The 12,369-nt window shown below is 35.4% G+C and overlaps 1 pseudogene; it reads right to left on the bottom strand.

The window, feature by feature from the left end:
• Positions 1-643: 643 nt before the first annotated feature.
• LOC111370178 lies at positions 644-9,416 on the bottom strand (annotated as a pseudogene).
• Positions 9,417-12,369: the final 2,953 nt, after the last annotated feature.

Raw genomic sequence — 12,369 nt, forward strand, 5'->3', positions numbered from 1 at the left:
AGGCAGATTTTTGACAGTTTTCTAGACAATTTTTCAATCTAATTTCTATTTTGTTTTTACAGATTTTCAGGGCCAAATGTTAATTTTAGACCTTGTAAAAACAAATTCTCTTTCCTTATTTCTATTTTGGGCAAACTACAATTTCTTCAGTGGAATCGGGTTGAATAACAATCGTGATTTAAAACTCAAGGACTAAATTAGTTTAATCATTTAGAAATTAGTTAAGTTTGATGTACAAGTTTATTATCGATTGCTACTAGTAAATAAAGAGGAGTGCTTCATTCACAGAAGTTATATATACAAGACACAAATGCGTGGGACCCACAATTTATTGTCAATTTTTAATACACGCGTGGGACCTGGTCTCCTCTTTCTTCTGGCTCCATTTTGTGATCAATTAATCTGTACAATCAAATTAATTGGTTCATTGCAAATCAAAGTAAAAGGACACTGGGCATGGAATGGTGCTAGTGTAAACCGCAGATGGCAACTGAAGAAACAAAGCAGCATATTACAGTACAACTGGAAATTGACTGCCTAAACTTGGACAGGACAAATTTTCATTGCATATAGAATGCAATGAAAATCTTATTTTTAATAATTGATAAAGAAAACATAAACCATAAAAATAGGACAATAAACTTCAACTTGATTTACTTGGAGGAGCTTCAATGATTTTGATAGCACCAATGGTAATACCACCGCCTTGATGCCTTGGCACAAGCGTCACCAGAATTATATCATCGTCCTTAACATGATCTTGTTTTTAGATTTATGCGGCACTTGTGCATAGTTACCTGCATAAGAAGCCTTGCTCAGGTCATCCAGATTATCATCTTCATCATTCACGAAAACATTGACCTTAAGTAATTTAGTAGTGTCAACTTCCATGTTTTCCAGCACCAGCAATTCATTAGCTTTGCCTTTCTTTGTTTTGGGAACCACAGCTCTTATAATCCTGTCCACAACAACTGGGAATACAGTGTCTGCTTTTGGAGCATCAGAACTAGAAGCTTTAAATACCTTGCTCCTTGCAGCCTGAGCAGGTGGCCTGGAACTTAGCCACGGAAGATCTATTCTTTCATATTCATATCCCATATCCCGGTTGTCCAAACAATCATTGACTGTCGCACGAACAAGCTATGCATTTTCTTTGTAGAACAGAAATGAAGCATTCAAGAAATCCAGGTCCGTGATTCTCTTGTCCGGTACTTCATCGCTAGGCAAAAAGTATCGCCATAATGTCCACATTCGATCAACATTTGCGTGATGGCAATAGAAAAATGGGTCTCTCCCTGCAGAGTAGAAGTTTCCCAAATCCTCCCTAGAGGGTTGTAGTCGATCTCCTACCCAAGAGTGCACTTCTGTATGTGAACCACGCTCAGATGAGCCAGCACTAGGTTTAGGATTACTTCCTGTCCTATAAGGACTTCCCATGAAGTCCTCAGTAGAACTTGTAGGAAAACAAGTCGCTGGTGGATGAAATCAATTGTATAAATTTTATTCAATTGCAATAGCCGACTATTGAAATTAATAACCACAAGGTAAACGATTTCAATTTATAAAAAAAATTTCGTTTCAGAATTTTTCAACGGCTAAAAAAAATGTTTACCAACACAAAATCAGAAATATAAGTTAACTATAGCCTAAAACTGTAAACGATGAATCTGGAAGCTGCACATTATAGAGCTACAAACTACAAGAATTAAATAGTAATGAGAAAATAATCTGTAGAAAGAAAACACAAACTGTTGCAGATTTAAAATCGAGGCCTGTGCGTGCATAGTTTCCTTAAGACAGTTTCGCCCTCCTTATTGTAGGTGCTGGAGGTTCAGTTCGAGTGACTGTCTCCCAGGATACAACGGTAATAAGCAGAATTCGAGCACCGTGGTCCTACTCCGACGAACTGAATTAGTATCTGAACAATATCACCACAAGAACAAGACCTTACTGGACAAGGATTGCAGAAAAGAAGAAACTGTGTATGCAGGAATGTAGGTGAGATTTTCGAGTGTGTTAGATTGCTGGAGAATGAGCCTTTTTATAGGCATATTGCCCATTAATATTGTGACCATTGGGAGTCCATTGGAGTTTTTTCAGTTTAAAAACTCAAAAGTCATTGGAGAAAGCCAAAAAAAATTGGCAAAACGTGGGCTCTCCGATGGGGCCATTTTTGCCTTGTTCGGTCCGACATTCGTGTGCGCAGGTCACGCCCGCGCCCAAGGTCAAGGTTCGAAGGCCATTTCAGTTCCTAATTTGCACCCTCCCTGCGCGCACTCGTGGAGAGAGCATCTATGCTACACTTGATTACACATCTCCAAAGCATAGCCATATATAAAGTGGTTTAAGTTTCATTGGTTTTCCTATGTGGGATAAATGCATTTTTTCCCCACAAAACCAACTTAGAATGACCAACTTTGAGCTCTAATTTCTCATTCACCCGAGCTTCATTTTTGGCAAATAAATACATGAAATCGATGTTCTCACGGAGGAGAACACATATCAACTTTGGTATTCCATATTGGACCAATGGGTCCCATCGAAAAATGTGCCAAAAGTGAGCCACTTACTCAATTTTTTCCAGCAATCTCCCACATGAATGAAAATTGGGAGAGACACGAAACGTGAGGCACAAGACTTGGTGATAAAGTTCAACGGTTGAATCCTGCATAGGATAGGTAGGTGTTACCCTTTGAACCTTCCCTTGTGAAAGTATATTTACTTTACTGGCTGACTAGTAGACGCGATGTCCTTGAACTGTTCTGCCATTTGTGTAAACGATGATATACCTCACACAGGATTCTTCTTAACACAATCCAGTTTTCATTGTTATTTTCATTTTGGCCATGAACATATGCTTGGTTCTGTGAGAGTTCTTAAAAATTGAGCCCCACACAATTCTCTTAGAAGCGGCCTCACTTCTCTCTCACATAGGTGATTTCTTATTAGAAGTAACCCGCATTACTTGGCTCGATTTACGATGCATAAAAATCATTAAAAGCCTATTGCTTAACCTTCAACCTTATGGGCATCACTGTTATATCATAGGAATGGACATGAGGTAATACCCCCACAGTGATTTTATCAAGTCTTTACAGTTAGGTTTTTCCATTAAACCTAGATCTTGGGATTTCCAGTCAACTAGGTTGTGTTTTCATTTGTAATGACTTATTCTTTCAAGGGCTTAAGTCACATTCCTTTTGATGATTTCATAACTAACTCTTTACTTAACCCTTTGGTTAGCGGATCTACAATGTTATCTTTTGACCTTATATAGTCAATAGTGATAACTCCAGTTGAGAGTAGTTGTCTTATGGTATTGTGTCTACGACGTATATGTCTAGACTTACCATTATATATGTTACTCTGTGCCCTTCCTATTGTCGATTCACTCTCACAATAGATGCAAATTGCTAGCACAGATTTTGACCATCTTGGAATATCCTCTAAGAAGTTGAGCAACCATTCAGCCTCTTCACCACATTTATTTAGAGCTATAAACTCAGATTCTATCATAGATATGGCTATAACCGTTTGCTTAGAGGATTTCCACGATATGGCAGCACCACCCAATGTGAACACATATCCACTAGTGGATTTTGAGTCTTTTATATTGGATATCCAATTAGTATCACTGTATCCTTCAATGACTGCTGGATATCTAGTGTAATGTAGTCCATAGTCACGGGTATATCTTAAGTACCTTAGTACTCTTACAATTCTTTTCTAGTGATCAGCTCCTGGATTACTCCTGTATCTACTCAGTTGACTGACTGTGTAGGCTATGTCTGATCTAGTACAACTCATTAAGTACATTAGACTTCTGATAACTCTCGAGTATTCTACTTGAGAGATACTTTCTCCTCTGTTTTTAGACAGATGTTGACTCGTATCTATTGGTGTTCTAGCTTTATGGAATTTTCCTAAAATTTTGTCCACATAATATGACTGACTTAGAACAAGCCAATTTGACGTTCTTGAGATTTTCACTCCAAGTATAACATCAGCTAAACTCATATCTTTCATGTCAAATCTCGAGTTTAACATATTTTTAGTGGATTCAATCATCTTATTATCACTACCGACAATAAGCATGTCGTCAACGTAAAGACATAAGATGACATATCCATCTTTAGTGTCTTTGACATAAACACATTTGTCACATTTATTAATTTTAAATCCACTATCAATCATGACATTGTCAGATTTTTCATGTCATTATTTTGGTGCTTGTTTCAAGCCATATAGTGACTTCACCAATTTACATATTTTCTTTTCCTATCCTGGTGACGAAAACCCCTCATGTTGTTCCATGTAACTTTCTTCTTCTAAATCTCCATTTGGAAAAGCAGTTTTAACATCCATTTGATGTACTTCAATATTTCGCAAAGTGGCAATCGCAAGTATCATCTTAATAGATGTTATTCTCGTCACTGGAGAATACGTATCAAAGTAATCAAGGCCTTCTCTTTGTTTGTAGCCTTTAATTACTAATCTGGCCTTATACTTCTCGACAGTTCCATGTGCTTTCATTTTCCTTTTGAAAATCTATTTGTAGCCTAGTGATTTGCTTTCTGGAGGAAGATCCACTAGCTCCCATGTATGATTTTGCAATATGGAATCTATTTCACTTTCAATGACTTCTTTCCATTGAGGTCCTTCCTAGGAATTAATTGCTTCTTGATAACTTTGAGGTTCACTTTCTAGCATATAGGTCAGAAAATCAAGACCATAAGATTTTTCTGTCCTTTCCCGTTTGCTGCGTCTAACCTCAGTCTCCTCTTCTAATTCTTGACTATTTTCAGTCATTGTCTCATATGTTCGTTTAGAGGAGCTTGCTTCCTCTTTGGATCTGTATGGAAATACTTTTTCAAAGAATGTAGCATTCCTTGATTCCATTATCGTGTTTTTGTGTATGTTTGGAATTTTTGAATCATACACAAGAAGGCGATACGCACTGCTATTATGTGCATAGCCAATGAAGACACAGTCTATAGTTTTCGGGCCTATTCTTACCTTCTTTGGTGGTGGAACAACCACTTTAGCAAGACACCCCCACACTCGCAAGTGTTTATAGGTAGACATTCTTCCTTTCCATAACTCATAAGGGGTCTTTTCCGATTTCTTTCGGGGCACCTTATTTAAAAGGTAATTTGCTGATAACACAGCTTTCCCCCACATGTTTTGAGGTAACCCAGAATTTACGAGCATTGCATTCATCATCTCTTTTAAGGTACGATTTTTCCGTTCAGCAACACCATTTTGTTGCGGTGAATAAGGGGTGGTGGTTTTATGTATGATTCCGTATTGTGCACAGAATTCAGCAAATGATGTTTCATACTCACCACCTCGATCACTTCGCAACATCTTAATTTTCTTATTAAATTGATTCTCAACTTCATTCTTATAGAGAATAAATTTCTCTATAGCTTCATCCTTACTTTTAAGCAGATATACATAGCAGTATTTTGTGCTATCATCGACAAAGTAATAAAATACTTATTGCCACCTCTTGTTTGTACAAGTTTTAGATCACACACATCACTGTGAACTAAATCTAGTAGTTCTGTGTTCCGTTCAATTGATTTAAACGATGACCTTGCCAATTCTGTTTCAACACACGTTTCACACTTATGTTTGGAATCGTTATTGAACTTAGGTATGCAGTTAGAGTTAACTAGTTTTCGTAAAGTATCATTGTTAACGTGTCCTAGTCTACCATGCTACAAATTGGAAGACTCAAGCAAATAAGTAGAAGAACTTGCTTTATTCATTTTTGGTTTCACAACCATTACATTGAGTTTAAACATACTGTCGAAAACATAACATTTTCCGACAAACATTCCACTTTTTGACAGAATGACTTTATCTGACTCAAAAACAATGCGGAAACCATGCTTATTCAAAATCGACCCGGACACTAAATTCTTGCGAATTTTTGGCACATAAAGCACGTTGTTGAGAGTCAGCTCCTTTCCCAAAGTCATCTTCAGAACCGCTTTTCCTTGACCCTTGATTTCAGAAGTTGCTGAATTTCCCATGAACAACTTCTCCCCGTTCTCAACAGCTTCGAACGTATCAAACATCTCTTTATCAGAACACACATGCCTTGTAGTACCGGTGTCAATCCACCACTCTTTAGAGTTTGAACCCACCATGTTTACTTCAAAAATTACGGCTGCGAGATTGATTTCAGACACATCATGAGCCATGTAGTCAAACATATTTGCTTCTTTCTTCTTCTTCTTTGGCAATTTGCACTCCAAAAACTTGTGGCCTACTTTGTCACAATTGAAACATTTTCCTTAAAATTTCTTAGAAATTCTACATTTCGGTCCTAGCTTTGTCCCTTTGCCACCGGATGGCCCAAACTTGTTTTTGTATTTCTTACTACTTTGACCAAGCTCCACAACATTGGTTTTGGCCACACCAGGATTGAACCACTTCTTCTAGGAACTCTTGTTGTCTTCTTCGATTCAAAGTCTAACAATGAGTTCTTCGACGTTCATTTCCTTTCGTTTGTGTTTCAAATAGTTCTTGAAATCCTTTCAAGCGGGGGGTAATTTTTCAATAATTGCAGCCACTTGAAAAGTTTCACTCAAACTCATCCCTTCGGCATGAATCTCGTGAAGAATCACTTGAAGTTCTTACACTTGACTGATAACTGTTTTGGAGTCCACCATTTTATAGTCTAGGAACCTACCGACAATGAACTTTTTAGCTCCAGCATTCTCAGTTTTATATTTCTAATCCAAGGACTCTCACAATTCCTTAACAGTTTTCATAGTGCTATACACATTGTACAGCGCATCTGCTAGACTGTTCATGATATAATTTCGGCACAGAAAGTCTGAATGCTTCCAAGCATCAAGTGCACTCAATGCTTGCACATTTCCCTCGCCCTCATTAAGCTTTGGAGCAGTTTCAGTTGAAAATCTCGCAAAATTCAAGGTGGTCAAGTAAAAAAGCATTTTCTGCTACCACCTTTTGAAATTCAAGACATTGAATTTCTCCGATATTTCTCCATGATTAACCGGAATAGTTACAATTTGGCCAGTTTGGCTCACAACATGACTTGGCATTCTAGCCATAGTCTGAGCCACAACGGAGCTTGGCCCTTGAGCCACATTAGAACCCACAGCCTGATTTCCAGCGAAAACATTTTGGGTCACATCCATTTTTTTTGATTCGATTGCCATTTCTGAAAACAAACCAAATATTAATTCCAATTCAATGGAAAAAAAAATGACTCTTGTTTTCGAAAACCAAATATTAGTTCTAAGTAACTAAAATTCGGTTAAACCAAAAACCAACTCTTGTTTTCCGAATTCCGAAACTATCTTAAGCTTGTAGGAAAACAAGTCGCTAGTGGATGAAACCAATTGTATAAGTTTTATTCAATTGCAATAGACGACTATTGAAATTAATAACTACAAGGCAAACGATTTCAATTTATAAAAAAAATTCCATTTCAGAATTTTTCAACGGCTGAAAAAAAAATATTTACCAACACAAAATTAGAAATATAAGTTAACTGCAGACTAAAACTGTAAACGATGAATCTGGAAGCTGCACACTATGGAACTACAAACTGCATGAATTAAATAATAATGCGAAAATAATCTGTAGAAAGAAAACACAAACTGCGGCAGATTTCAAACCGAGGCCTGTGCGTGCACAGTTTCCTTAAGACAGTTTCGCCCCTCACCGTAGGTGTTGGAAGTTCAGTTCGAGCGGCTGTCTCTCAGGATACAACGATAATAAGCAGAATTCGAGCACTGCGATCCTACTCTGGCGAACTGATCTAGTATCTGAACAATATCACCACAAGAACAAGATCTTACTGGACAAGGAATGCAGAAAAGAAGAAACTGTGTATGCAGGAATGTAGGTAAGATTTTCGAGTGTGTTAGATTGCTGGAGAATGAGCCTTTTTATAGGCATATTGCCCATTAATATTGTGACCATTGGGAGTCCATTGAAGTTATTTCCCATTAACACTGTGACCATTGGGAGTCCATTGGAGTTTTTTGAGTTTAGAAACTCAAAAGTCATTGGAGAAAGTAAAAGAAAAAATTAGCAAAACGTGGGCTCTCCGATGGGGCCATTTTTGCCTTGTTCGGTCCGACATTCATATGTGCAAGTCGCACCCGCACCCAAGTTCAAGGTCATTTCGATTCGTGATTTGCAACCCCCTACGCACGCTCGTGGAGAGAACCTCTATACTAGACATGATTATACATCTCCAAAGCATAGCCATATATAAAGTGGTTTAAGTTTCCTTGATTTTCCTATCTGGGATAAATGCATTTTTTTCCCACAAAACCAACTTCCAATGAACAACTTTGAGCTCCAATTTCTCATTCACTCGAGCTTCATTTTTGGCAAATAAATACATGAAATCGATGTTCTCACGGAGGAGAACACATATCAACTTTGATATTCCACATTGGACCAACGGATCCCATCGAAAATTGTGTAAAAAGTGAGCCGCTCACTCAATTTTTTCCAACACTGTTAACACGAATCATTTCACTGTAAATTATAGACAGAATATTTGTCACCAACTGCATAGGGTCGAAATTGGTCCGGCCTAGATTGACGATGGCCGGGGGCAAGCTCCCTGGGTCTCGCTTCTCATCATGTAGAGCTGATTTGGGATCCAAAAACATACGTGGCATCCTCATGCCCTTAGGATTGTCCCAATTCCAGAATGGCCAAGCAAAAGTGGGGTCCCCTATCAGTTTCCCGAGAATTCGTCATAGAAGTACAGGTACCACCTGTGGAAAGGAAAGAAAAGCCAAGATTCGTGAACTTGAAGGTCTAACTCTCCCTGGCCAGATTGGTCATAAGCACCATTGCAATAAGCACAATGAATATTAGCTTGTTGCATAAAATTTCGTGGATCATTTGAAGGAAGGCGCTTCATGCGGTCAATGGCCATATTAGACTTAAAATTCGTTTTCTGGGGTAACTCTATCAGCAGATGGTCTAACACGCATTAAGGGAACAGGAGGTAGCTTGTAATCGATGATGTTCTGTGTTACTGGCGGGCAACAATTAATATCTAGCTTTTTGCCACTATTCCAGTCGGTAGCAGTACCACACTTATCGAGCTCGGGCGGTGTGATTGGTTCAGCCATTGCCAATGGATTAGAGGCAAGATTGGATGCACCATACAGCCCACCCAAACCGAAAAGAATGTTCCTCCTGTCGACCTTCCTCTCGGAGCCATCTTTCATGTTTTGTTCACCATTTTTAGCATTGCATGACACCCGAAAGCGAGGGGTAGTCTTTGCATGGGTGAAAAAATATGAGGCCTTAGCAAAGAGATGGTGAGGAGAAGAGTTAGAGGAGGCCGAGGTAGGGGCATTGGTGGTGGTGAAGAGAGTGCATGAAGATGAAAGAGATGCCATGACTCGTTTTAGGTTTTCAGTTCATGAGATGCTCTAAATTTATAGGAGAGGGTGGAGATTTTTACTTGCATGTGTTACAGGATTTTTTTATTGCAACTTAAAATGTACCTAACTTGGACAATATATTTATCCCATGTGATCCAACGCTTAATAAAAAAATTATTTACGTTTTGGACAAAATATGATTAGAAAAAGTAAAAGAGATTACAGTGTACTCAAAAGCCTAGTGAACACTTTATGAATAAAAATTATTGAAAAATATGATAATTAATCAATCAAGCATATAGGATTAAAATAGAGAACTTATTCTTACAATTTCTTAGCATTATTATTCAATTTAGTATTCAGTTATAAGATATCGTTCGAGAGTACTCCAAGGAATGTGCACACGTTAAAATGTGACGTATTATAATTTACGTCATGCATGTAAAGCTACCTTATCTTGTCACAAATGACACATTTATAATAAAAAACATTCGTTGACGCCCCTCTAATTACCTAAATATCCGTTGTAAATTCAATTTTTTATTTTTTCATTTTTTACAGGTATGGGTATCTGGAATTTTTTACTTTAAAACAGTGATTAGTTTTTCTTCTATTTATATATCTAACTTGAACGGTATATTTAGCACCATTTATATTAAAATACAAGTTCATGTATCACTAATGTAATATGACATTAGATTAGAAGTACAATTAAATGACTCACTTATTTATACCTTTTATTGAACATATCACGTAGCACCATATAGATTGACGTTTTCATACCAAAGATTCTAAATTGCATTATTGATATTTATGAGGTACTACAAGTTTGATTATTTAAAGGAAAGGGTTTCTCATTTCATATCAAGAATTAAGGTCGGTGGTGGAAGGTGATTTTTTCATATGAATATGTCTATGTATATTATGTTTACAAATATAATTACAGGCTATGTTTAAAAATTAATATCAAGATAATGGATTTAAAATACTATTTGTGTTTGAACTTATATTTCATTTGGGCATGAAAATAGATTTTTATATAAATCTATGAATCGATGCTTTATTATTAAATATATGAGTATAAGTTTTAACATGAGAATATGATTAAAATTGTGGATCAAAACATCTAAAAAATGTAAAATAGAAATTTCAACTCTCAAATTGTCACCAAGAACCGAATTTTTTATATTTTTGAATGAGATCAATGGGATTTGAAAGCCCTATTAGTCTTCTGTTTTTTAGCTTTGGAATAAAATGAATTGGAGGTCAGTAGGATATGTTATACATTTTCCTTGTGTTGTATTCAGTATACTCAAGAAGTGCTACTTTCGCATGTGTTTGAGTGTTCATTTGAATGTCTAAATGACGTGAAATTTTTGATAATTTATTATGTTGTAATTGAATGATGTTAGGAAACACTGAATTCAAAATAAAATTCAGCTAAAGTTGATTGTTGGATAGAACGTTTCTTAATCGAACTTAACCTCTATTTCATCTCCTTTTTATTTTTGTTTATTCTACACACTAAAGCTAGATAAGTTAAATAATTTTTTCATTAATTGTTGAAACTTATAATAGAAGTAAGAGTAATCTACAAAATTAAAAGGAAAAAAAGTGAATTTTAATTTAACTTGAAATTTCAAAAACTTAAGAAACACGTTTTTATAACAAATCAGAATTTTAAAATTTGGGTCGTTAAAAGTTGTTATTAAAAAATTAATTTTCACCAGCTAAGGACACAAAAAAATAAAAGTAAATAATAAAAAAATAAACTGTAATAAAAATATACGATGAGATGGGGAAGGGAATGGTTCGCCTAGACCTGTTTCATTATCATCCCTATTATTTGATAAAAACAACTAGGCAGAAGCTTCATTTGTGTGATTCTATAACTTAGTATAATTTATTTATTTCTAACTTCATTTTTCAGTAATTTATCAATTATTTGTTGAATTTAGTAAAGTAAAATATGAATAATCTAATTCTTCATCGTGGTATTATGTTTATTGGAGAAAACAACAAATATATATTTTTTAAAGCTTTTTTTTTTTTTTTATCTCTTTTTACTGGTAAACGAAAAATGAAAGAGGAGTAATCCCTCAAAGATTAATTGAAGAAAACATCGTCATTTCATTTGCTTTATGATATTTGCCTCTTATATTTTGGTCAATTTTTTGTGTTAAATTTATCAATGTTTATAGTTTAAAATTCTATGTGTACATGATATTTTCGATTGATTCCGCAAGTGTAGGATCATGCAAATAATAAAGTGAAAATTTTCAGTTCAACTATCAAATATCGTTCACAAATACTACAATTTACTATCATTTTTATTCCAATTCTAACTTCAATCTAAATTAGTTTGGTAACAAATTAACAAATCCAATATTTATGTTTCAATTAAATTATATAAACATAAACTAAATTAACCTAACTAACCTAGTTTGTAGAGAACTATTGGAATTAAATGGTTAGGAATTTCTATTTCACTTAAGTTATTTAATATTTAGCCAATTCAAATTCTTTCAACCTTTTTCCTTTATATGCATTAACAATAAAAAAAAACTCTGGCACTTGTTTGATCCCCATTATTTTCAAAATTCATTTTTCTCTCTTTTCTTTTTAACTACACATTTTTCAATAAAATAATATTACGCAAAAACCCAAATTTTTTCCTTTTTTTTAACCATGCATTCTTTATCAATCTATTGCTCCAAAATGCAAATGGGACTTAATCAGGCTCCAATTTTAGCTAATAATATCTCTCAAATAATACTAATTATGTCTCTACATAAATTTATACACATATGAGCGCTTAAATTTTAGGAATTCAATCATGATTATATAACCTATAATCTCGATCTCTTATAGTACCTATATCACTTATTGAACTAACTAGACAAACATCTCTCCTCTCCAATATTGTCCTTAAATCATAATTGAAACAATAAACGTACGATAAGCAATT

The sequence above is a fragment of the Olea europaea genome, chromosome 21, assembly GCF_002742605.1.
Source record: "Olea europaea var. sylvestris chromosome 21, O_europaea_v1, whole genome shotgun sequence".
NCBI classification, from domain to species: Eukaryota; Viridiplantae; Streptophyta; class Magnoliopsida; order Lamiales; family Oleaceae; genus Olea; species Olea europaea.